The sequence below is a fragment of the Brassica oleracea genome, chromosome C4 (genome assembly GCF_000695525.1).
Source record: "Brassica oleracea var. oleracea cultivar TO1000 chromosome C4, BOL, whole genome shotgun sequence".
Classification (NCBI taxonomy): domain Eukaryota; kingdom Viridiplantae; phylum Streptophyta; class Magnoliopsida; order Brassicales; family Brassicaceae; genus Brassica; species Brassica oleracea.
In genome coordinates this window covers 11,687,296-11,711,553 of record NC_027751.1, presented here as the reverse complement: position 1 = coordinate 11,711,553, position 24,258 = coordinate 11,687,296, and the positions used below count along the sequence as shown (strand labels likewise).

Genomic DNA, 24,258 nt, shown 5'->3' with positions numbered 1-24,258 from the left:
AAAAAAAAAAAAAAAAAAAAAAAGATTAACAGGTTAATTCAAGAGATCTATCTATCTATCTTATTATATAAAAGAGTGTTTTACTCATTCTCAAAGCTGCTACATGGGATTCCATGTCAGAAAAGTCGTGCTTTGAGAGCGTAACACGTGTCCATGGCATCCAAAAGACACCGTTTTATTTAAACTTCACTTTGATGGGCTTTATTCTGGACCGACTAACAAACAAGAAAGCCTGTTTTCTCCACCCTTCTTCTTCATGAATCTCATTCTTAGGGTTCATCGTCCCTGCGTAAATTTGGTTGTGTGCCATCCATGGCGGTTCTGAAAAGGCGTGTGACCTCCTCTATAAACGTCAAGTCAGTGCCTGTTCATGTCTTTTCGGTCTCTCTTCTTAATCTCTGAACGGTTACAAATCTAATTGATTGAACGTCATTAACAAAATCTTTACTCTTCATGTCCACTACAACCACAATCGTGCATTCAATGATTCTTATCATTCATCCAGGCGGTGATTATCACCTATAAAAAAGTATGTCTTCTTCCCTTTAGCATCATCCTTACGGTTCTTAATATCGAGAGAAGTTTATTTACAGTACTATGGTAACTCTTCAGTACTTCTCACCTCTCCCAGGACCGGAATAACTCTTCAGTACTTCTCCCCTCTACATCCATCCCTTAATGTCGTCGGGTTTGATTTGAAGACCGGCCGGTGTTCTTCCACAGTGGAGGTGCGGCTGCTCAGATTTGTCTGACTTTGAGGTTTTTTGCTGTTGTGGTAGCAAATATAATCTGTTTGGTTCTAATATGGTTTGTATGTAACTCAGTTTTCATATAATTGCTCTGACAAAATGTGTCATGAACTTATTGTCTTGAGCTACCTTTCTAATTATTTTTAGATCACCGAAGTAATTACGGAGCAATGGGTTCAGGCTCAGCAGCTTGAACAGGTCTTTAGTTTTTGCTTTAAAGTTTGTCGTTCAATGCAATTGGATTTTGTGAGTTGTGATAAGTAGTTTTAACCGTAGTACTCACTCATTACCAAAGTTGATCATTTTGTTTTTCCCTACTGCACCTTGGAGAATTCAGTGGTCGTACTTAAAGTCTAAAAGCTTTTACCGTAGCTTAATCATCTTATAAGTCTCTCATTACGTATATCTCTATTTAGCTCATTATTGACATCCAAGGAAAACATTTGCCCAAAGTTCAAGAAGCATTTGACGTTCATTGGGATGGAAAGAAGGCTTCTCTCTTTGTGCAATCATATCTCACATAAGCCCTGTCTCACTAAAATAGCTTCTGGGTTGCTGTTACTAGACACCACCACCAGGTTGTGTTTCAAAATCTTTACATCTCATCATGTCTATGATTTAGATCGTATGATAATGCATAACTAAACTTTGCTTTGATTCTTTATAGTTGCAAGGGTTCATCAAACATGAGATGGGAAGAACCGAGATCACACATGGGTAAAATATCTTATATGCTTTTTTATTTGATAAAATGTAAATTATATTATCAGAAGTAAATGTTTGTTACAAGCTAGGTGCAGAGAGCTTCGTTGGTAAAAAAGAAGAGGAAGCTAAACGTGAAAATCAGTATGAGAAACTTGGATTAGCTATAAACTGAAAGGAGACTGGCACATCCTTTGTTGAACCTTTGTGAAGGATGTTCCGGGTGAGCCTGTCAATGTGAGCAAAGGTAGTACCATGAGGTTTAGCAACACATGAGTGTAACCTGTTTTTCCTCTCTTTCCAGAGAAGATAAGAATGTTCCTTGAGTGACCAGTTTTCTTAATAACAAACAAGATCACCCTTCTGTTGGAGAGAAGGGAGCCAGCGATCAATATTCTTTAAAATTTGTTTAGTTAACATTATTGCGTTGAGAAAAAAAGTTAACATTATTAATTCATATTATATGAATGATATATTTTAAATTCCATCATAGCATATTTGAAAAAAAAAATCAAAATCTGCTGAAACATAACATTATTTGAATCCATTTTCAATATTAATCAAACCATCCAAACAGCACTCAAAGCAAACATAATGTTTTTCAATCATCGATTGAATGTATGTCAAACATTCTATTAAAGAATCATTAGCACCAGTGTTTCAATATCTTAATCTAAGGATTTTAGATCATGGATGAACTAAATATAACAAATATTTATTGTCCTAAATAATTTTAATATTATATATAAATGAAATGAAACAACTATAAAAAGTTATTTCTAATTTTTTATACCTAATCGTAAACGTACTTTCATAGCCAAGTAAAACAAATATTGAAAAAATCAAATGTAGCCATTATTATTTTCATCTAATTATTTAAAATGATGAGAAAAATTTTGTCTGATAAAAATAACAAAACAAATAATTAAAATCTATGTTATTTTAACTAATAATAAGTTTATAGTTTCACCTTTTCATTACGATTTAAGATATTTTTATATTATTCATTCATTCTCTGCCCGTCTGTAGGGCGGGTTTCCCCTAGTATATATATAAAATAGAGTTTCATTCTCTCATGTGACGCCACGTCAGCACCACGTCATTAATTCGAGTATCCTGGTCTCGACACGTGTCCCACCTATATGTCACTTCATGAACTCGGCAATCGGATGGGCTTGGCAATATGGGCTTTGAATAATTTTATTTGGGCTGAAATCAAAACTACAGTTTGGCCGTAGTCGCCTTCGACTTCTTCAAGAATGATGACAGTTGGTATCTAGGATTCTTCGTTTTGATCGAGCACCAATTAGGTCAATCGACAATGGATGTTCTATAATATTGTGTTGGACGCATCTTCGTGATGATTCTTTGGGTGGAGCTCCGTTTGAGTCATTCCGTTTCATCTCCTTTGAACCGTCACATGAAGCATAGATTCATTGGCATTGACGACCTTCTCAACTCTTTAGACCCATTCCAATCACGATTACACATTCAATGCATCTCTTCAAGGTGGTGATCTCCAGATATAAGAGGGTAAGCTTTCACCCTGTAAAACTCATCTTCACTACTCCTGAAAAAACACTAGAAAATTCTTTTCAGTAGAATGGCAAATTCACAGAGTGCGTTTATATACATAATCCCGTAAGCCTTTATATGTATAGATTTTCAGAAAGTGTGTTTTTTGTATTGTCAAAATCTGGGAATCATCTAATACTAATTGATAGAATGCTTTTCTATAGGGAAGGAAGATATGACGAAATCCATTTTCTACCTCGCTGATTTCTTGATCCAACTATTGTTCCTGCAACTACATAGTTGTTAGTTGTCTTCGATTCTCTCGACGGTTCCTGCAACATCGATGCTGCAGTTTCCACCGGTTCCATCTTCGGTATCTAGAGCCTCAATGGCCACTCTTAATAAGGTGAATCTTCCTCCTCCTGTTGTCTATTAATAAGCCCTCCTTTTGAGCTGATTTGATCATCCTGTCTTTGACTCTATCAGATTGTTCAATTGTTCTTTGAAGTTGTGATGGAGACAAGTGCATTGGTTGTATTGGAAGTGTTGGTGCCTTTTTTTTTCTTTTTCTGAAATCAGTTGGTGTTTCTATGGGAATGCTTCAACATGAAGAACCTGATTTCATTAAAGGGGGAGAGATATTGCTTCTTGACTCTTTGAGTACAAATGATATGGTTGAAAACTACATTGGATCTTTGTCTGAGTCATTTCCGATTCCACTTTCGTGCCATCTCCTTAACCTGATACTGAATGCTGCTTTCAAAGTCCCCGGGCAGCTCCAAAGGTGGAGAATATTGCAGCTGGTATTCCTTGGGATTTGTGTAATACTACTGAGAGGCTTTTGTCACAAAGTGTGAAGAATCGTTCATGTGCTATTAGTTTCCTCCTCCCTGCTATTTTCAAGGAATTCTCTTCTCAGTCTTCTCTGAAGATCCCACTTCAAGGGAATGTGTACATACTTTCAAGGTAAGGTCAAGGAAACAAAGAGTTATGCGCTTTTAGGTTGTTGTTTTTTAATCGTGTTCTGATCTTTAAAGCTGTAAAAAATCCAGGAATGGCATCAAGAAAAGGATTTGGGAATGCTGCAAGAAGCTGTTCTCGGTTGGATCAATAGAGAGAAGGAATGCTTACAATGTTCTCTCTTTGTGCCTTTCTTCTGGCTCTTGGACGGACGTAACAGGAAGCTATGTCTCAGAAAAGGACCCTGTCTAAGAACCATAAGTACGATATATATTTAGATCTTTCTCTATATATATATCCAGCGCTCAAATATATTGTGGGGGTTCTTAGATCCTAACCTCTCCGGGAGATCACGTAATGCAAGATCTAGAGCTCAGAGATTTTGGGGGGTTCTTTGAATCTATTAAAAACAAAGAAGAAATCAGGTGTGCGTAAAGGAGTTGTAACTGATTCTAGTGAATGGTGCAAGATCCGTAGAATGGAACGTCTCATGCTTCGTCTCCACAATCCTCATCTCAGATACAAGGTTTACGCTATACTAAACTCATATTTGTTGTTCTGTACGTCAAGCTTATTATCTTCAGTGCCTAGCTTTCTTTCACTTTATTCAAAATTTCAAATATATGTTTAGTGTTTTATGTTGATATGGGTTTTGTCATTTAAGGGCATTGTTATATGGCGAAAAAGCCATGCCCCTATCAGTCAAACACAGTAAAATATGAGCTTCTTTCTTTTGCTTTCTATACAAGAGCTTAAACAATCTGAAATCTTACCGACCTGATGGATTTTATACACTTCATGTTTCTTGCAGCCAAATATAGAGGGAATATGCCATAATAAAAAATGCTAGGGAGAAGTTTATACAATGAAAAGGCACTTATGTATTTTGTGTTCTCTCTGTGGCTGCGTCCCTTGATAAGCAATGCTTCTTTTGATTACGTGTAATGCATCTATGAATGTCTTCAGAGTTGGCTTATTAATTTCATACCCTCAAGAAACATTAGATCGTTGGTGTGTTTCCTCCAATGGACCATATTGAAGGTGAAAAATATCTGAAGCTATTTGTGATCCTAGAACCAGAAGTGACATTTATGCCGAGGTTAAGAGAAGAAGGTTGTCTAATAGCTGCCAGTGATGGTCTTTTGGATGTAATGACCAACCACTAAGTCTGAAATAGCAAGGATAGAGGATACGAATTTTGATGAGGGAAAACAAGCACGGTGCACCACCTATAGCAGTGATAGAGAGAGGGAAAGGAATGGACCATGCTTGCTAAACAGCAGCTGATTACGTCTTCGCCAGCTCTTCAGAAAGGAAACAAAGACTTCTTTTTTGGGTGTTAAGAGCATCTCCAAAAGATACTCTATAACTTCAAATATGAAGTTTTTGGTCTCCAAAAAGAAACTTCAAAACTTCAAATTTGAAGTTTTGAAGAGTGAAACTCTATATTTGAAGTTTCAAAAACTTCCTTTTTGGGTGTTAAGAGCATCTCCAAAAGATACTCTATATTTTTATTTGCATTTTGGTCCCTACAAAATTGTTGATGATGTCTTTTCGTACTATTCTTTCTTGTTCATATTGAATATATTCACGAGTATTAATACCATCGATAAAAATTAGTCTTTTAGCAATATTTTATGTTTTCTTTTACTTTCTTGTTCTGATCTAATGTATTTACAAGTATTAATATCACCCGATTTCAATAGTTTTTTTTATCTCTAATCTACAAATTAAAAATGAGGAGAGCCATTTTTACTTTGAAATGCATTACGAAAATCACTTTATGGAATAATATGGTATTTTGTTTAAAGTTTAATATTAATTAAGTTATTTTGTTTAAAAATTTATATTTTAATATAATATTTTATTAATAAATATTGTCGTAATATGTTTATATATGTACCATCTCTAGACTCCATGGTTGCAGAGCGACCAAAGGCATCAATTATCGAATTATAAGTTACAACGTTAGGACTAATCCCTTCCTTAGTCATCTCATCGATCAAAGAAACAGCAGAACCAACCAACCCACTTTTGCACAAAGCATCAATCAACGTGCTGTACAACACAACATCACCTCTCAAACCAACGATCTTAAACTCCCTAAAGACCTCCATCGCCTCTCTATACAAACCCCCTTTCGAATACAAATCGATCAACGTCGAATACGTGAGTAAATTAGGACCTTCATCTCGTCGAAAACGCTCTTCACTTCAACGTACTTCCCTTGCTTCCCATACCCTCTGAGAAGAGCGTTGTAAGTCACAACATCCTTCTTGATCCCAACCGATGCCATCTCTCTCAAAACATCCAACACTTCTTCATCTCTACCAGCTTTGGTGCAGATAGAAAGCAACGTGTTGTAAGAAACTCTATCCAATGCAATACTGAGATACCTCATCTCGTCAAACAAGCTGAGAGCTTCATCGAATCTCCCGGCTTTCGCAAAACCGTCAATGACAGTGCTGTAGCTCACAATGTTAGGCGTGATTCTATTCGCACGCATCTGAGAGAGGATGTCGAAAGAAAGATCCATCTGCCCTCCTTTGCAGATCGCGTCCAGAAGGGTGTTGTAAGAAAACACATCTTGCTCGATCTTTCTATTCGCCATCTCGTCAAAGAGGCTCCTCGCTACCTCCCACAACCCTCCTCTGCTGCATACGCCGAGGAGAGAGTTGAACGTTAATCTATCGGGCTGCACACCGTTCCTCTCCATCTCGTCGAAGAACTCAGCTACTTTGCTGAACTCCATCCCTCCTTTACCACACGCGTCGACGACGGCGTTGTAAGTGACCAAGTTAGGCCTCAAGCCGTAGCGTTTCATGGAGTCGTAGACGGTGATAGCTTCATTATGTAGACCGCTTCTCTCGTAAGCACTTATGAGAGCAGAGAAGGCGTAGACAGTGTTCCCATACCCACCTGATAAAGCACTTTCGAAAACGGTTTTAGCGATGTCTACTTTGCCTAGTAAGCGCTAGTTTGCTTCCCTTGCTCGTTCTTCCTCCTCTCTCGTTGAACAGCGAACTCGTAAAGGAGAAGGGCTTTGTCGCACTCGCCTCGGTTCCCTAGCTCATGGAGTAAGAATGTGTAGTCGTTGGAGCCGCGAAGCGTTGGCTCGAAGGTGGAGATTAGGCTCTGGAACGTCGTCTCGTCGTCGGCTCCGGAGAACGCGGTGAGGCTATGGAGCGCGTCTTCGGCGGCGGGGGTGTGGCGCGTGAAGGTTGTGGTTTTGGGTCGGTTGAAATGCATCTTGGAGACGAACCGGGTCGAGCGGCGACCCGAGAAGTCGGAGGAGAGAGGAGGAGAAGAGTTTGGGGTTAGCTGAGGAGAGAAAGTTGAGAGCTTTTTTCGATTGGAGAGGGAAACATGGGATGGTGAGGAGAGGGAGCGGGGGGCACGAGGAGGAAGCCATTGGCGGTTGTTGATGACGGGTGTGGCGATTGTTACCAGTGGTAGCGGTGAAGAGGGACCAGTGAGGCGGCGTTGTGGCCATTGTTGAAATGAGAAAGAGTAGTGGAAAGGAAGAGAGAGAGAGGTACGTTTAAGGAGGGGGGGGGTTTATGGTCGTTGGAATACTAAAAGACTGACACTTTGGGTCCGATTGGTAATGGCTGTAACTTTAAAAAATTTGCTGTTAAAAAAAATCTGTAGAATTTTTTCTGTGGCTTTAGATTTTATTGCTTTAGAATTTTATAGAAAGCTCCAAAAAATTGTTCTGGATTTTTGGCTCTGCAGAGCACTTGTACAGCTGTAGGTTATTTCAAAAACTGTGATTTTGAAATTTTTATTAAAACTTGATTGCTATGAATTTAGTGATGTAGAAATAAATGAGGCTGTGGATAGCACCTACAGCCACTACCTATCACACCCTTTATGAAGGGTTTTGTCTATAGAGAGACAGAGATGGTTGTGTTGCCAATCTCCTTTTGATTAGTTTCCCCAAAAGTTAGTCAGGTCTCTTTTAATTTCTTTATTTACTTTATGCGACCAACTCTCGCCAAGTTATGGATAATACAGCAGACCTTACCAATAGATGAGTAGAAGGCTTGAGCGTACCAAGAATCAATGTCCCACAGTGCCTGCTCTAGCCTCTAGGGCTGTGCTGACGGTGCAAATACACTCTAATTTCCTTTACTATTTTATGATTCTTAATTTTGAAATTCTTACAAAATTGAGGTTCAATTTTTAAATTCATTTATGAAGAAAAGACAAGCTCTATGTTTCAAAATATATGATGTTTTAGATCCATGCATAATTATTAAAAATTGTTTTTATCTAAAAGTATTATTAAAAATAAATTAAAAACTATTAACCAATTATAAAATATACTATAAATTTTTATAGGCTACACAACTTTTTATAAGGTTAAAATTATCTAAAAAATAACAAGATCGTATATATTGAAACAGTATCCATTACAAACACTAAATTAAATATGATTAATAATTATAAATCACTAAATATTTACTTTTCTGTTATTTATATATTTTTGCTTTAGTTATACAGATTTATATTTTTGGTGTATTGTATTAATTTATAATTAATTACATAATGACCGGTAGCAAAAACTTTAACCATTCTAACTTTTAGCGTGAACAGAAAGATACATCATTTGTGTTTTGAATTCTGTTTTTTTGATATCAACAAATGAAGGTTGATACTTGATAGCATGCCTCAGTATCCAGACTACACCTTTGATAGCATGAACCATCAATTGGAACACGAAAATCCATGCGGTCACCACCCGGAAGAAAACACCATGAGCCAAGGCGATCCGCCTCTTTTAATGTTATCATGACAACTAATGACACATATTGATTCATACTCATATGGATTATTATTAGAGAACACAATGAGATGGCAACTTTTACATAAAGAGCTAGCTTCTTAAGCTTGTTCATAGCTCCAAATCTCTTCATACACAATACCAGAACATTATCAATAGGCTTATATGGAGCTTGTATTTTGATCCAGCTATGTTCTACAAACCCACAAGAAGATTTCTACTTAGATACGAACATAAATAAACTCGCACGTTTTTTTTTGTATACCAGAAGATTTGGGGTCGAAGCCCGTAATCTCCCATGCCGGAAACCACAACATGTTATAATAGTTTCGTCCCAGCGGTCACTCGAACTAGGGGACCTCTAACACAATGGTCAAAGATACTTTCTAGTTAAGGTAATATGATAAGTATAAGAGAGCCTATGTGAGGAAGAGATCGAGAGGAAAGAAGAATATGATATTGGAGGGAGATAATTTGAATATGGAGGGAGATGGTAAGTGGACGGGTGCTGACGTGGAGGATTACGGAAGTGAAGAGTAAAGTAACGACACTGGCGGACTCAGAGTCTTTACTATCAAGGTGATTGGAGTATAAATAGAGTCGTTGTAGTTTGTTATGTTTTATGCTTGATTGATGTACAATTCTGTTGACGCTATGAGTCACAGAGCGATCGCTATGAGATCGTGAGTTCATTGTAATCGAGTACTTGCTTATTCAGTAAACCGAGAGTTCTTTGAGAGTTACAGAGTTAGAGAGATCCTAAATCTATCATTGGTGCGGTGAGAAGTTTGATTACGACGATTCGGAGCGTTCCGATGTCGACGAGCGGTTCTCCGGTGTACTCACACATTGCCGATGAAGCAGAGCTGCGGTGTTTGGGCTTGGATAACCAGATGGAGTTTCTTTCCGGCGCGTTTTTCCGTTTGAACAGAGAACAAGGTGTAGCAAACGCGGCGATCGCACAGATGGAGTCGAAGACGTCTTCGATCGATAACAAACCTTCTTCGTTGGAGACGAGGATGACGTCCTTAGCTTCGTCGGTTCAGGCGATGGTGAAATCGTTGGGGAAAACAACTTGTTTCGAAGACGATCAACAAGTGGAGTCATCAGCTGCGGCTTCTCAGGTACATCGATCTCGTTGGGAACCGGATCGTAACAGTCCGTATGATTCTCGATCGAGGGATTTGAACCTTGATAACCATGAGAGTATGTTGAAAAAGGTTGAGATGCCGTTCTGTGATGGTTCTAAGGTGTTGGATTGGATTGTTGATATTGAGTATTTCTATAATTTGGGGAGGTATGGTGATGAGGCGAAGCTTGATTTGGTGCCGCTATGTCTTCGTGGAGCTCTGAAGAAGTGGTACGCATCGGTGATGCGTCGAGGAGGTTTCCAGAGCTGGAGGGATTTTAAACAGAAGCTGTTGGTGAGGTTTTCTGAATCAATTGAAGAGGAACCTGAGACAAGGCTATTTGCTATCAAGCAAACGGGAACTGTGGCTGAGTATGTCTCTGAGTTCGAAGAGTTATCTGCACAGGTCCCGGGTTTGGCAGATCATCATATGGAGCGTATTTTTTACAATGGTTTGAATGTGGAGATGAAGGAGGTAATCCGTATAAAAGATCCTCAAGGGTTACAAAACTTCATTGCAGCAGTTTTGAGGATGGAAACTAGTACCTTTTGTAGAGTGTTGAGTGAAGCACCGAAATTAGAGGTTAAACCAAGAGTGACACCTAATCAGTCAGGCAAACAAGGGAACGTTTATAACAATCAATCTAGGTTTTCAACTGAGAAACCGAAGTTGTTGACTGTTGATACGAAGAATCAAAAGGAGAATGTTAACCCTCAGAGAGCGTTTCAAAGACCAAGACAGCGACACTCTGATGCAGAGTTAGATCAAATGAGAAGGAATGGTATTTGCTTCAAGTGTGGAGATAAATGGTCCAAGATTCATGAAGCTAAATGTCCAAACCGAGAACTTCGTATCTTAACGGTTTTGAATGGGTTTGAAGTGGAGATATTGGATGATATGGATGTTGAGAGAGAAGAGTTGTTTCCGTTAACACAGCCTGAACTCAAGACTTTGTCTACAGACGTTTTCTTGGGAATTGATTCGCCAATTACAACCAAGTTACATGACAAGATTGGCAATTTGGAGGTGATAGTCATGCTCGATAGTGGAGCATCCCACAACTTTATCTCACCACAAGTTGTGACGAGGCTGCATTTGAAAGTTTCTGCGGATTGTGGCCTTGATGTGTTGCTAGGTAATGGCGTGATTGTGAAAGGCACGGGAGTGTGTAAAGCAGTTACGTTTGAATTAAATTCTACTAGCTTCACATCTGACTTCATCTCCTTGGAATTGGGATCGGTTGATGTGATTCTTGGCGTGCAATGGCTTGAAACGTTAGGCAAGTGTGAGGTTGATTGGAAGGAGCAGGTGTTCTCATTTGCTTATCGTGGAGAGAAAGTGACCTTGTATGGAGACCGAAGCTTACATTGTTCATGACTATCTCTCAAGTCATTGCAACCATCGAGATCATCTAATGTTAATTTGAGAGAACTTCTTAACGTTAGTGCTGACTCGACATCCACCAAACCCGTCGTTCCGTTTGAAGTGTTACGTTTATTGGAGCAGTGGAAGGAGGTGTTTGCGATACCGAGTGGTTTTCCTCCAGTTAGGGGTAAGGAACATGCTATTACGCTGATTCCCGGAGTCAATACTGTATCAGTACGTCCTTACCGCTATCCACATGCGACAAAGATTGTCATGGAGAAGATGGTAGCTGAAATGTTGGCTTCTGGTGTAATTCGCCAAGCAATAGTCCCTTCTCCAGTTCAGTGCTTCTGGTTAAAAAAAAAGACAACTCACACCGTTTCTGTGTGGACTATCGCGCGTTGAACAGAGCCACAATACCAGATAAGTTTCCTATTCCGGTAATTGATCAATTATTGGACGAGTTACATGGAGCTTCTGTGTTCTCTAAACTTGATCTTCGCTCAGGTTATCACCAGATACGTATGAAGGAGGAAGATGTGGCTAAAACTGTGTTTCGTACCATTGAAGGTCACTATGAGTTTTTAGTCATGCCTTTCGGCTTGACTAATGCTCCGGCGACTTTTCAGAGCCTTATGAATCAGTTGTTCAAGCCATACCTCAGACAATCTGTCCTCGTGTTTTTCGGCGACATTTTGATCTATAGTCGCACGTTGGAGGAGCATTTGCAACATCTTCAGTTGGTTCTCCAGATCTTCAAAGATCACCAGTTGTTTGCAAATCAGAAAAAGTGTGTGTTTTGGGGTGTCTCAGGTGGAGTATTTGGGACATATTATCTCAAAGAATGGAGTGGCAACGGATGGGTTGAAAACCTAAGCGATGACTTTGTGGCCTATGCCGAAGACAGTGAAACAATTGAGAGGGTTTCTTGGACTTACGGGGTATTATAGACGGTTTGTCAGGGATTATGGTACTATAGCAAAGGCCTTGACAACTTTGTTGAAGAAGGAGCATTTTTTATGGTCAACTGCGGCTCAAGAGGCGTTTGAAAAGCTTAAGTTGGCAATGAAGACTGCTCCGGTGTTGGCATTACCAGACTTCACCAAGCAGTTTGTGGTGGAAACTGATGCTTCTGGCTTTGGAGTTGGCGCGGTGTTGATGCAGGACAAGAGGCCCATAGCTTTCTTCAGTCACGCTTTAACGCCGCGGGAACTGCTGAAACCTGCGTATGAAAGAGAGCTGATGGCGGTGGTTATAGCTGTTCTTAAGTGGAAGCATTATCTTTTGGGGCATCGGTTCGTGGTTCACACGGATCAGCGGAGTTTGAAGTTTTTGCTGGAGCAACGTGAAGTGAATATGGAGTATCAACGTTGGCTGGTGAAGTTGTTGGGCTTTGACTTTGAGATTTTGTATAAGCCAGGGTGTGAGAATAAGGCTGCGGTTGGACTTTCTCGTTGCTTGGAAGCAGAACACATGTCCCTATCTATGCATTTGTTTTCGTTAACAGTGCCTGAAGTGCTTCAGTTGCAGGCTATATTACGGGAAATTAAAGGAGATAAAGACATTCAGGAGTTTATTCAGAAGGTTCAATGTACTTCTTTTGATAATCCCAACTATCAGGTGCGTGGTGGGAAGTTATGGTATAAGAAACGTCTGGTGATTCCTAAGAAGTCACGGTTTATTCCTCTCATGTTACGGGAGTTTCATGACAGTAAGACGGGGGGTCATGCGGGTGTGCTGAAGACGGTGAAGAGAATTCAACAAGCCTTTTATTGGGAGGGAATCTATAAGTGTGTTCAAAAGTATGTCGCGGAGTGTCCAGTTTGTCAGACTCATAAACACTCTACTCTTTCTCCAGCGGGTCTTTTGCAACCACTGCCCATTCCTGATCGAGTTTGGGATGATATTTCGTTAGATTTAATCGAAGGTCTACCAATGTCTCAAGGGATCAATGTGATCTTGGTGGTGGTGGACCGTTTGAGTAAATATGCGCACTTCTTGCCCTTGAAACATCCTTTTTCAACGCTAGACGTGGCTAGGAAGTTTGTTGCTGAAGTGGTTCGTTTACATGGGTTTCCACGGAGTATAGTCTCTGATAGAGACCGTATTTTTTTGAGTTCTTTTTGGAGGGAGTTGTTTAAGTTGGCAGAGACGCAGTTGAAGTATAGCACAGCTTTTCATCCCCAAACGGATGGACAAACGGAGGTGCTGAACAGGTGTTTGGAAACGTATCTCCGCTGTTTCGTTTCTCAACACCCGCGTACTTGGTCTCGTTTTCTGTCTTGGGCGGAGTTGTGGTACAATACATCCTTTCACACCTCTCTGAAGTCTACTCCTTTTCAAGTGGTTTATGGCCGCGAACCTCCTACGATTGTTCGTTTTGAGGAGGGTTCAACGGATAACTTTGAGTTGGAGAGTGCTTTACGTGAAAGGGATAGATTGTTGGTTGATATCAAGGCTAATCTGTTGCGAGCGCAGGCAATGATGAAGAAGTCAGCAGATTTACACCGCAGAGACGTGGAGTTTGCGGTAGGCACTCATGTTTATTTGAAGTTGAAGCCTTACCGTCAACAGTCTGTCCAGAGGAGAGTTTGCCAGAAATTAGCAGCGAAGTACTTTGGTCCTTTTGAGGTTATTGCGAGGGTGGGAAAGGCCGCTTATAAATTGGCTTTACCTCCTTCGTCGAAGATTCACCCTGTGTTTCATGTGTCTCAATTGAAGGCGGTGTTGGGATCAGGCAAGGAAGTTAATCCGCTTCCACCAGGTTGTTCGGAGGAGTTGCATGATATGGTGGAACCACTTGCAGTTTTAACAACTCGTTACGATTCAGATGGGAAGCTTGAGCTGTTAGTGCAGTGGAGTAACAGTCCTTCGGATGACAACTCTTGGATGCAGTTTGATGAGTTTGTGCGTTTGTTTCCACTCTTCGAGCTTGAGGACAAGCTGGGTTTTAAAGGAGGGAGTATTGATTAGTATAAGAGAGCCTATGTGAGGAAGAGATCGAGAGGAAAGAAGAATATGATATTGGAGGGAGATAATTTGAATATGGAGGGAGATGGTAATTGGACGGGTGCTGACGTGGAGGATTACGAAAGTGAAGAGTAAAGTAAAGACACTGGCGGACTCAGAGTCTTTACTATCAAGTTGATTGGAGTATAAATAGAGTCGTTGTAGTTTGTTATGCTTTATGCTTGATTGATGTACAATTCTGTTGACGCTATGAGTCACAGAGCGATCGCTATGAGATCATGAGTTCATTGTAATCGAGTACTTGCTTAGTCAGTAAATCGAGAGTTCTTTGAGAGTTACAGAGTTAGAGAGATCCTAAATCTATCATAATAACCTCTGGTAAACTCACACTATTACTTTAGACAGAAGTAGATGAATACTTCAAAAAATTTCATATTGTCACGCTACAACATATCATTTAGAATCACTAATAAAGAGGCTAACCAAAGAACATTTGAAGCAGAGATTCGGCTATTAGGGTCTTTGGTTAACATCTTCTTGACAAGATCTTTGGCGTTCTCAGATACACAAGGCCATGGTTTGCTCTCCAAATCAAGACTCCCTCTCCTAATCTCAGACTCTACAATAACACACATGGGCTTGTAGATATAAATACAGATCCTAACCTCCCAAGAAAATGAGGAAATCAAGGCATGTGGTAGTGGTGCTTAAGCTCTTACCAGTCTCAAATGGGTGCTTGCCGCTGAGTAGAAGGTATAATATAACACCAGCACTCCAAATGTCAATCTCTTTCCCGTAGCTTTTCCCTTGTAATACTTCAGGGGCAAGGTAGTATTTACTCTCGACTTTACCCTTCAGTTCTGTTTCTGCAATTGTTACACATATAAAAGAAACAGAGTCAGAACAGAGCTAGAACAGTCTCAAGTATCAGAAACAGAGTTAATAACATAGCCGTAACAGAGTCAGTTGCTCTGTTAAGGATTATACGACATGATAATCTTTAAATACATCCCGGCTCACCTTGTCTGATGTAAACAGAAGATCCGAAACCGATAGCTTTGAGCATGGTGTTCTCATCCTCACTCGAGAACAAGAAGTTCTCAGGCTTGACATCACGATGAATCACACCCATCGAGTGACAAGTCTGCTAAGCATTCACGATAGACTTCAAGATTCCAGCAGAATCTTTCTCCGAGTAATAGCTATGTGCTTCAATCCTACTGGATAGCTCTCCACCACCACACAGTTCCATCACTATGTGTTCACTCTCTGTCCTCGTACACACTCTTGATGCTGACTATGTTGTGCTGGCGTGAAAGGCGAAACATGATCTCAATCTCCTTCTTCACAGCTTCTTTGTCTTCCTCGCTTTTTAGCTTACCCTTTTGAATGGATTTGCAGGCGTAGCTTCCGCCTGTGAGAAGCTCCTCGCACATGTACGTTGTTCCCAAGTTACCTTTGCCTAATTCCTTGCCGAAGCTGTAAAGCTTTTTGATGTCTTCAAGTGGCTTCCCTAGTATGTTCTGTAGCTCTCCATCTGACAGCGGCTGGTTCTTACTCCAGGAGCAACCCATTGGTTTGAGTGGGAGGAGTTATACTCTGTTATTTTATATTCGATATTTAAAAAAAAAAAACAAAAAAAAAATAATAAATAACAAAAAATAATAAAAAATAATAGTAGTTATAAAAAAATTTAAAAAATATATAGCAAAACACTACTCTAAACCCTTGGGTAAACCCTAAACTCTTGGATAAACCCTAAACTCTTGGATAAATCCTAAACTCTAAATGAAAAACACTAAACACTAAAACACTAAATCCTAAACTCTAAATCCTAAACCCTAAATCTTTGAATGTTTTAGTGTTTAGTGTTTTTGATTTAGAATTTAGGATTTAGGATTTATCCGAGGGTTTAGGGTTTAGCCAAGGGTTTAGGGTTTAGGATTTAAGGTTTAGGGATTATGATTTAGGATTTAGGATTTAGTGTTTTGCTGACGACGTTAAAAATATTTTTTTTCTGTAACTATTACTATTTTTATTTATTTATTTATTTTTATTTTTAAATATAATACAACTTGACAATATTCTTTTTTTTTTAAATTATCGAATATGAAATAACACAATTATATTGGTTGGTGAACCTAGAAGTTTATCGTAGGGATGAACCTCTAGGGGTGAACCCAAAAATAAGTCTTAAAGGAGAGTAGAGAACTTACATCGTCAAAATGTAAGGTTCAGGAGCTGGTATTTTAAAATTTGAAGGAAGACAAACATATACTATATAGGGCCCAACTGGTCAAACATAGCGGTTGCGGTTGCAGGTGCGGGAGTTTGCGGAAACTAGAGTTTGGTGACTCTCTCTCTATGCGCCGGCTCTCTCTCTCCTCTAGGGCGCGGCCGACTCTCTCTCTAGCATTGGGCCGATTATGGACATCCACTATATGATTTATAACAAATTCATAACATACTAAAATTAATTAGAATAATTTGCCAAAACAGAACAAAAAACAGCATAGTTGTCCCTTTAGCACAATAGCATCCAAGTTATCTCTTTAGTATAATTTTTTTCATAATCTTAAAACTAACTCTTGATTAAGCAAATTAAACCCAAAACACAATTTAAAAGTTTAATTGAATTTTAAAATTTTTAATAAAAAGGAAAAAATATTTTAAAAACGTTAAAATTTAAAAGTTTATTTTTTACTAGGGGTTAGCCCGCCCTACGGGCGGGGTTAATTGCTTTACATTTATATTTTTTTTGTAAAATTTGGTGCAACTTGATTCGTAAAAGATCATGGTCTTCATTTTGTCACCAGCTTGTTCCATATAACTGTTTTATTTATTTGGGAGTTTTGTGTGATGTAATGAGTTTGCCGAGCTTCTTGTGGATCAATGTCACTATTCTTCTCTGCATCATTTACTACGGAGCTGGAGCTTCTAACCGTGATATATAGAATTTATTTTGCAAGTCTATTTAGCTTTTGATGCTAGTTGGAGAACAAATGATTTATGATATTTATTTTGGTGTGTTTTTTTTGTACATAGTCTCTTTTGTGGAGATGTATTTCTATATTTTCAGTTCGTAAGTGATGAAGAAGATTTTCTAAAAAAAAAGAAGTGATGAAGGAGTTGTTGAAAGCACTTAAGTAAAAATGTGGAACATATGAAAATTTGAAAATGTTGCCTATATGTGCACTGAAGTGATGGTTTAGGTGTAGAAGAAACCAACATGTTCCATGGGTTTGGTGTAAAGTTTGAACTCATATTATCTTTATTCTATAATTGATTCTTCTTTTCTTCTATTTTCCTTCTACATAACATTAAAATACCAAAATTATTTTAGGTTGTAAAGGCCATCATAAGGGTTTTTGTAATGGAAAATTGCATAATCCTTTCTATGTATTGTTCCTCTACATTGGCAACACTTGTCACCGTTAACCATTTTTCATTACATTGTAGTACATACTTCTTGTTTAAAGTGGGTCTTTTGCGAAGAATGTGAATTAGGTTTATGTCGAAGGTGGTTTCAGTGGCAGCTTCAGTTTCACTGTGGTTACTTTTAACAGAGTTCCAGCGGTTGGGGTTTGGAAACTCCTTGCATGTCTCATCTCAGTATGTACTATTGATTATATAGTGGAACAAATAGTGAATGTTGTTATAGAAAAAATGTGAATGTTAATGTTATTTTGATTTGAAAATGAACTAAATCTTTAAAATCTGTTAATATTATTTCTTTTATTTTCTTACCCATTTTTAGGGTGATTGAACTCTAGTTTTGCATAAAGATACATTATGATTGTTAGGAAGAAAGAAATCGTAAATTTTGTTTATGTTCTTTTTTGCATAAACACGATAATAAATTATTGACTTGCCTTTTTTCCTTGATAATGATGATGCTTGGTGGTATATCCATTGTATAAACTTATAACAATTTTTAAACGATACATATTGAAAGAACAAAAATATTTCGTTAAAATAACGCTATTTCATTTATATACAAAAATGAATCCTCATGAACTTCATGAGGGAACTACAGGGAGCACAAAAATGGAGCACGTAGACACTTAAAGTTATATACAAAAGCAAGAGAAAGGGAACGTCATCATCTTTTTATTCAACTATATCCTATAAGACCCTCAAGCTCTAAAAGGCTTCTGCAGTCAAACTACAACACCATTGCTTCTCCACCGGAGGAGCCGTCGTCACCATTTCATCAGCCGACAAGAAACAAACAACAACCACCGATACATTATCAAATGTATTTAGCCTTGAAGCCTCTAAAGCAAGCTCTGTCACTTCTTCTTGACTTGTCAAAACGTCCCAAATCCCGTCACATCTCATTATCAAAAACTCGTCTTCCTCTGTTAACGTATATGTTTGATCTCTGGCTATGCTATGAGTGTAGATCGTGACCCTCGTGATGTCCTAATCGCCTAGAGCTTGTGTGACTTATAGAATGCCGTTTAAGTAACCGTCATTGACGAAGCTTCCACTCTTGTTCTTTCTGGTAAGTAGATTGGTCTGTCGTCTTGAGACATGTTTATTGCTTCACCTTCTTACAGAGAACAGCTCTGCAATCCCCTGCATTTGTCTCAAGAAACAGAGAACAACAATCATGAGCAAACAAACCTACACTTAAAATCGAATCTTAGTGACTATGAGATGGGTTTGGTCGAAGCGAGCAAACATACCTTCCAAAAAGGGCAGCAAGAGCCGTGGTACAGGAAAAAGAGCCCGGAAGAAGAGCCGACGTAACACAAATAACATTGGCAAATCTGGACTATGATCACGTCATCCCATTGATTTCTAAGGTTTTCTTTGGAATAATAAATCGAATATAATATTATCTATAGATTGTGTACATTGTTTTCTCTCAGTACTAAGAAGCTAACTTCAACACAACCAAGAGTAGTAGTTTCTGACTGCTTTCATAAAATCAGAGCACTCTTTTTTTCCTTATTGATACTTATTTTGTTGCATTTTCTGGCTTATTTCCCAACCTCCCCAACCGTAAGTGTTTTCCACTATAATTCTTTCCTCTATTCAGAAACCAGATACAATACAAAGACCAATTAAAAGATTAACTTTTAGAGTGATTATGATCTCATGAAGGGTAGGATTATTTACTTTATCTTTGGAGAGACAGGTGATTAGTTGTTGCTGTTCTTCAGTAGTAAGTGTGTCCTTTAGGTACATTGTAGCAGCTGCAGCTTCGTCATGCCCGCCTTTCCATGTTAATCTTTGAGTTATGGCATCCAAAGCGTTAGAGCACCATTAACGCCATCTCTTAGCGGTGTGTCTTAGGGTAATTAATGATAAAAAAAAGGAAAAACGCATTAAACCGAAAGCACGTCTCCTAATTTGGAGCTGGAAGGGACGGTTCCAAAGTGTGACGTGGCACAACGCTATTGGCTAGAGGAAAGCTGGAGGAGAATTATTTTCTTTCTTTCTCTCCGTTCTCTTTTCGTTTCGTCTCCTCTGGCGATTTCTCCCTGTGGCTTTGGTCGACGTCTCTATGGGTGTCTCTGGTCGACGATGGAAAACGGCGAGCTCTCAATCGGTGGCTATCCTCGGTGAAGGAAACGGCGATTTCTCTCCCGTGGTGGCTATCTCAGACGAGGGAGAGTCGGCGATTGTTTCTCAAGGGAATCGAAAGGTAAAGCGTGTCTTTGATTCTCTCCTCTATGCATGCCTTTGATTGATTCAACTATGCATGTCTTTGATTGAGCCGGTTCTTGTTCGTGAACTGTTAAAAATTGAAAAACTAAATTTTTTTTTTGGTTTCTGTCTTTGTGTGAGCATGATCGTGGATCGTATCAAGGTACAACAAAGGCCTACGACTGTTCAGACAGGTAAAACTTTTATCTTTACTCTGATCCTGTTGATTAAAGCGTTGTCTGTATTCGTTGGTTGTTTGCGGTTGATTATGTTGTTATTGATTCTTGTTTGTATTCGTTGGTGGTATTGAATCGTCGGTAATATGGATGGTGTAGTGTGATGATCGCGTTATGTTAAGCTAATACTTTGTCAACAATGGTTTGATAGATATGGATTGTTTGAATAAAACCTTTCTCTTTCCTATGTTTGAATAAAAACTCTGTTTGCGTTAGGTAATGGTTCTGTTAAGATAATAAATAGAAGTTATGGTTTGATAGATATGGATGGTTTGATGATAATAAATTGTGTTAGGTTATGGTTGTGTTTAATGTTTTAGATATATGTCCACTCAGATAGAAAGCAAATGTTGGTTTGTGATCAATGCATTGCTACCTTCTTCAGTGTATAAAAATATGTTTCCTTCTCATCTGTCCTCTATCCGTGTTCTTCTCTTCTCACTTCTTCATCATTGTGCTTTTCTTTTCTCTCTTATTTGAGCATCCTGTCGAGATGGATTCTAATCCATTTATGCAGAGTTCAAACTTTGTTGAGCTACTTAGCCAACAAAGTATTTCATTTGCTAACCATGAAGATAGTACACTATCTTCATCTCGAGTTCCTCCTCTACGCACTGATGATGTCGGGAAGGATGTTGGCGAACGTCGGGAACGAAGAAAATGGACGCCGACTGATGATGTTGTATTGATCAGCTCGTGGCTTAACACGAGTAAGGATCCAGTGGTTGGTAACGAGCAAAAATCAGGCGCCTTCTGGAAGAGAGTCGCAGCTTACTTTGGGGCAAGTCCGAAGCTTGCTGGCTGCGAGCAGAGAGAGCCTAGCCACTGTAAGCAAAGGTGGCACAAGATTAACAACTTGGTGAGCAAGTTCTGTGGGTGTTATGAAGCCGTAACGAGAGAGAAGGCTAGCGGATGCAATGAGAATGATGTCCTGAAGCGAGCCCATGAAATTTTCTACAATAACCACAAGAAGAAATTCACCCTTGAGCATGCCTGGAAGGAGTTAAGGAACGATCAGAAGTGGTGTGACCTTGCCACTGCCAAAACTGATGGAAGCTCTAAGAAGAGGAAGTGTGATGATGGTGCAGATTCATCAAGCTCGCAAGCTACTGGATCCAAGCGTCCAGCGGGTGTGAAGGCTGCAAAGGCCGGTGGTAAGAAGACTATGGCAGAGGAGACTGTGCATGCTGAGTTTCAGAGAATGTGTGACATTAAACAGCAAGACTTGGCAGTGAACGAGAAAGACTTGGTAGTGAAAGAGAAGGTCTCGAAGATGAGTCTACTTGACTCTCTTATTGCCAAAAAAGAACCTCTAGGCGACTATGAAGAAGCCCTCAAGAAGAAGCTCATCAGTGACTTGATATATAACTAGAAGTCTAGCATTTTTACTCTGTTGCTTAATGTGTTAGTCTCTGTTCTTGTCTTTGGTAACTCTCTGATTCTTGTTTCTTGTCTCGGTTGGTCTTGTAACTCTATGTCTTTAAACGTTTAATGTTAGAGTTTGCTTTGTGTTTCCTGTCTTTGAATAATGTTCTCACGATTTCTATTTTACACTTACCTTTCAGGAACGATCAGAAGGAGCAAACAGAGTTGTCGTCTTGTGTCACGGAGTGAAAGAGTTGTGGAGCAAACATAGTTGTCGTCTTGTGTCACGGGGTCTCGTTCATGCATGAGTCTTGTTTATTTTTTTCACGCTGCTTCTGTAATCATGTTGTAGTATTGTTGTACAGCAGGTGTCATGGGAAGAAGTTTGTGTCACTGGATTTTTTTTAATGGTTTGACGTTTGTGTTTGTGTTTCTATATAAAGTCTCCTTATGTGTTTGTGTTTACTCATTCTCTCTTACTCAGAACGATCATTTCTCTATCGCAATCTCTCTTTTTTTTAAACACCAATTTGAGCGTTTGATCACAAACTCAATCCCTCATCCTCATAAAAACAAAGATCATTTGTTTTTTTTTAACTTCCCAAAAATGGCATCCTCTTCTCATAATACCTTTGATGGATCAAATGATGATAATTTTGATCAATATTTCGATCAACAATTTGATCAATATTTCGATCAAATTGTTGATCAAACGTTTGACAATTTATCAATTCATAATGGTATTCAAGAAGAAAAGAGGAAAAAAAGAAAAAAACGAGTTTATATCGAGCGAAATCGTGCAGAAGGCGACGTGTGTTTATGGAATGATTATTTCAGTGAAACTCCAACCTACCCTCACAATCTATTCGGACGACGATTTAGAATGAACAAGTCACTATTCACGCGTATTGTTGATCGACTCTCCAATGAAGTTCAATTCTTTCGAGAAAAGAGAGATCCTCTTGGAAGACAGAGTCTTTCTCCACTTCAAAAGTGTACGCCAGCCATTCATGTCTTAGCTTATGGCAATGCGGCTGATGCGGTCGACGAATACCTCCGACTCGGTGAAACAACTACACGGTCATGTTTGGAAAATTTTGTGGAAGGAATAATAAATTTATTCGGCGATGAGTACCTCAGAAGACCAACACCGGCTGATCTTCAACGTCTACTTGATATTGGAGAGTATCGGGGATTTCCCGGGATGATAGGAAGCATCGACTGTATGCACTGGGAGTGGAAGAATTGTCCCACCGCTTGGAAAGGTCAATATTCACGTGGTTCGGGAAAACCCACAATCGTTTTAGAGGCGGTTGCTTCGTATGATCTATGGATATGGCATGCGTTTTTTGGACCTCCAGGTACCTTAAATGATATCAATGTTCTTGATCGCTCACCTGTTTTTGATGACATAATTAATGGTCAAGCTCCGCAAGTCACCTACACTGTAAATGGAAGAGAGTGTCATATGACCTACTATCTCACCGATGGTATTTATCCGAGATGGACAACTTTTATCCAATCCATTCCAATACCACAAGGTCCGAAAGCGGTTTTATTTGCTCAACATCAAGAAGCTGCCCGAAAAGATGTCGAGCGGGCTTTTGGAGTCTTGCAAGCTCGCTTTGCCATTATTAAAAATCCCGCATTTTTTTGGGATAAAGTCAAAATTGGAAAGATGATGCGAGCATGTATCATCCTCCATAATATGATAGTGGAAGACGAACGAGATGGATACACTCAATTTGATGTTTCAGAGTTCCAACTAGCTGAGGACAACGGAAGTTCACATGTGGATCTCGCGTATTCTACAGATATCCCTACAAATATCGCCAATATGATGGGTGTTCGAACTAGTATTCGTGATAGACAAATGCATCAACAACTCAAACATGATTTGGTTGAACATATATGGCGAAAATATGGAAACAACAACTGAGCTCAAATGTTTCTTTCAATTATCCTACTTTATTTTTAATCTATGTTTTAATGTTTTTATTTTTAAATATATTTTAAAATGTAATATTTTACTATGTTTTATGTACTAAATAATTTTTAAATAAAATAAAACAATGTTTAATAATTCTTTTTTTAAAGAATCCGTTAAGAGACTACCATTGCAACCCAAAAAAAAAAGTGTCTCTTAGCAATATCTCTTAACTAACAATTAATATTAAAAAAGTCATTAAGAGACCTTAAGTGGGTATATGGGTTAGTGTTGCTCTTACAACTTTAGAAATTTAGTATCGGAAATGAAAGAAAGTTTATGTCTACATACCTGTCACGAAGCAGACAGCCTTTGCCAATTTTGATATCCACATCATCATTCTCCTTCTCGAGATATTGGTATTAGACCAGCAACCTTACAAAGTACACCTAGGAGAGTTCATCATTCATATATAGTGTATGCGATATGTGAGGAACGCTTGGAAGCTGGACAGATGAATTTATTGCTATGAATGAATGCCATCAACCACATCAAATATTTAATCGCAGAGGAGTGGATGATTGGAGTAATTTCGACGGTTTCAGAAAGGTGGAGGTAGCTAGGAGAGTTTCGACCATAGAGGAGAGGTCGAAAACGTTTTAGCTTTTAAGCAATGGGCTATTGACCTAATTTAAACGGACAACAATATAAACATTTGTAATGGGCCAACGAAAAAGCATAAGTTCACTTCGTTCCCAAAACTCGAAAGACGGCCGAATGTGTTAAAAAGCAGGAGTACACGTGTCATCTTTTGCCCCTCAATCCTTGCTGATGTGTACATCTTAAGGAGAGATAAAAGCCCCCTTTATTTATATAGATAGACTAGGGGTTTAGC

General features: G+C 38.9%; 2 long non-coding RNA genes and 2 pseudogenes across 9 annotated transcripts; 1 reads left to right on the top strand and 3 right to left on the bottom strand.

The window, feature by feature from the left end:
* The first annotated feature begins 226 nt into the window (after positions 1–226).
* On the top strand, positions 227–1,877 carry LOC106340317. Of its 8 annotated transcripts, XR_001269362.1 has the most exons (5): positions 227–529; positions 632–759; positions 897–947; positions 1,166–1,327; positions 1,417–1,877. It is a non-coding gene; the product is annotated as an uncharacterized LOC106340317 (long non-coding RNA). The 8 variants fall into 8 exon arrangements; XR_001269359.1 differs by having other exon boundaries at positions 897–1,327; XR_001269356.1 differs by having other exon boundaries at positions 632–947.
* A 3,167-nt stretch (positions 1,878–5,044) lies between these two features.
* On the bottom strand, positions 5,045–7,472 carry LOC106338124 (annotated as a pseudogene).
* A 1,094-nt stretch (positions 7,473–8,566) lies between these two features.
* On the bottom strand, positions 8,567–15,751 carry LOC106338123 (annotated as a pseudogene).
* A 2,934-nt stretch (positions 15,752–18,685) lies between these two features.
* Positions 18,686–24,013, bottom strand: LOC106337589. Its single transcript, XR_001269055.1, has 2 exons — positions 23,715–24,013; positions 18,686–19,416 (listed from the first exon to the last, which is right to left on the bottom strand). It is a non-coding gene; the product is annotated as an uncharacterized LOC106337589 (long non-coding RNA).
* Positions 24,014–24,258: the final 245 nt, after the last annotated feature.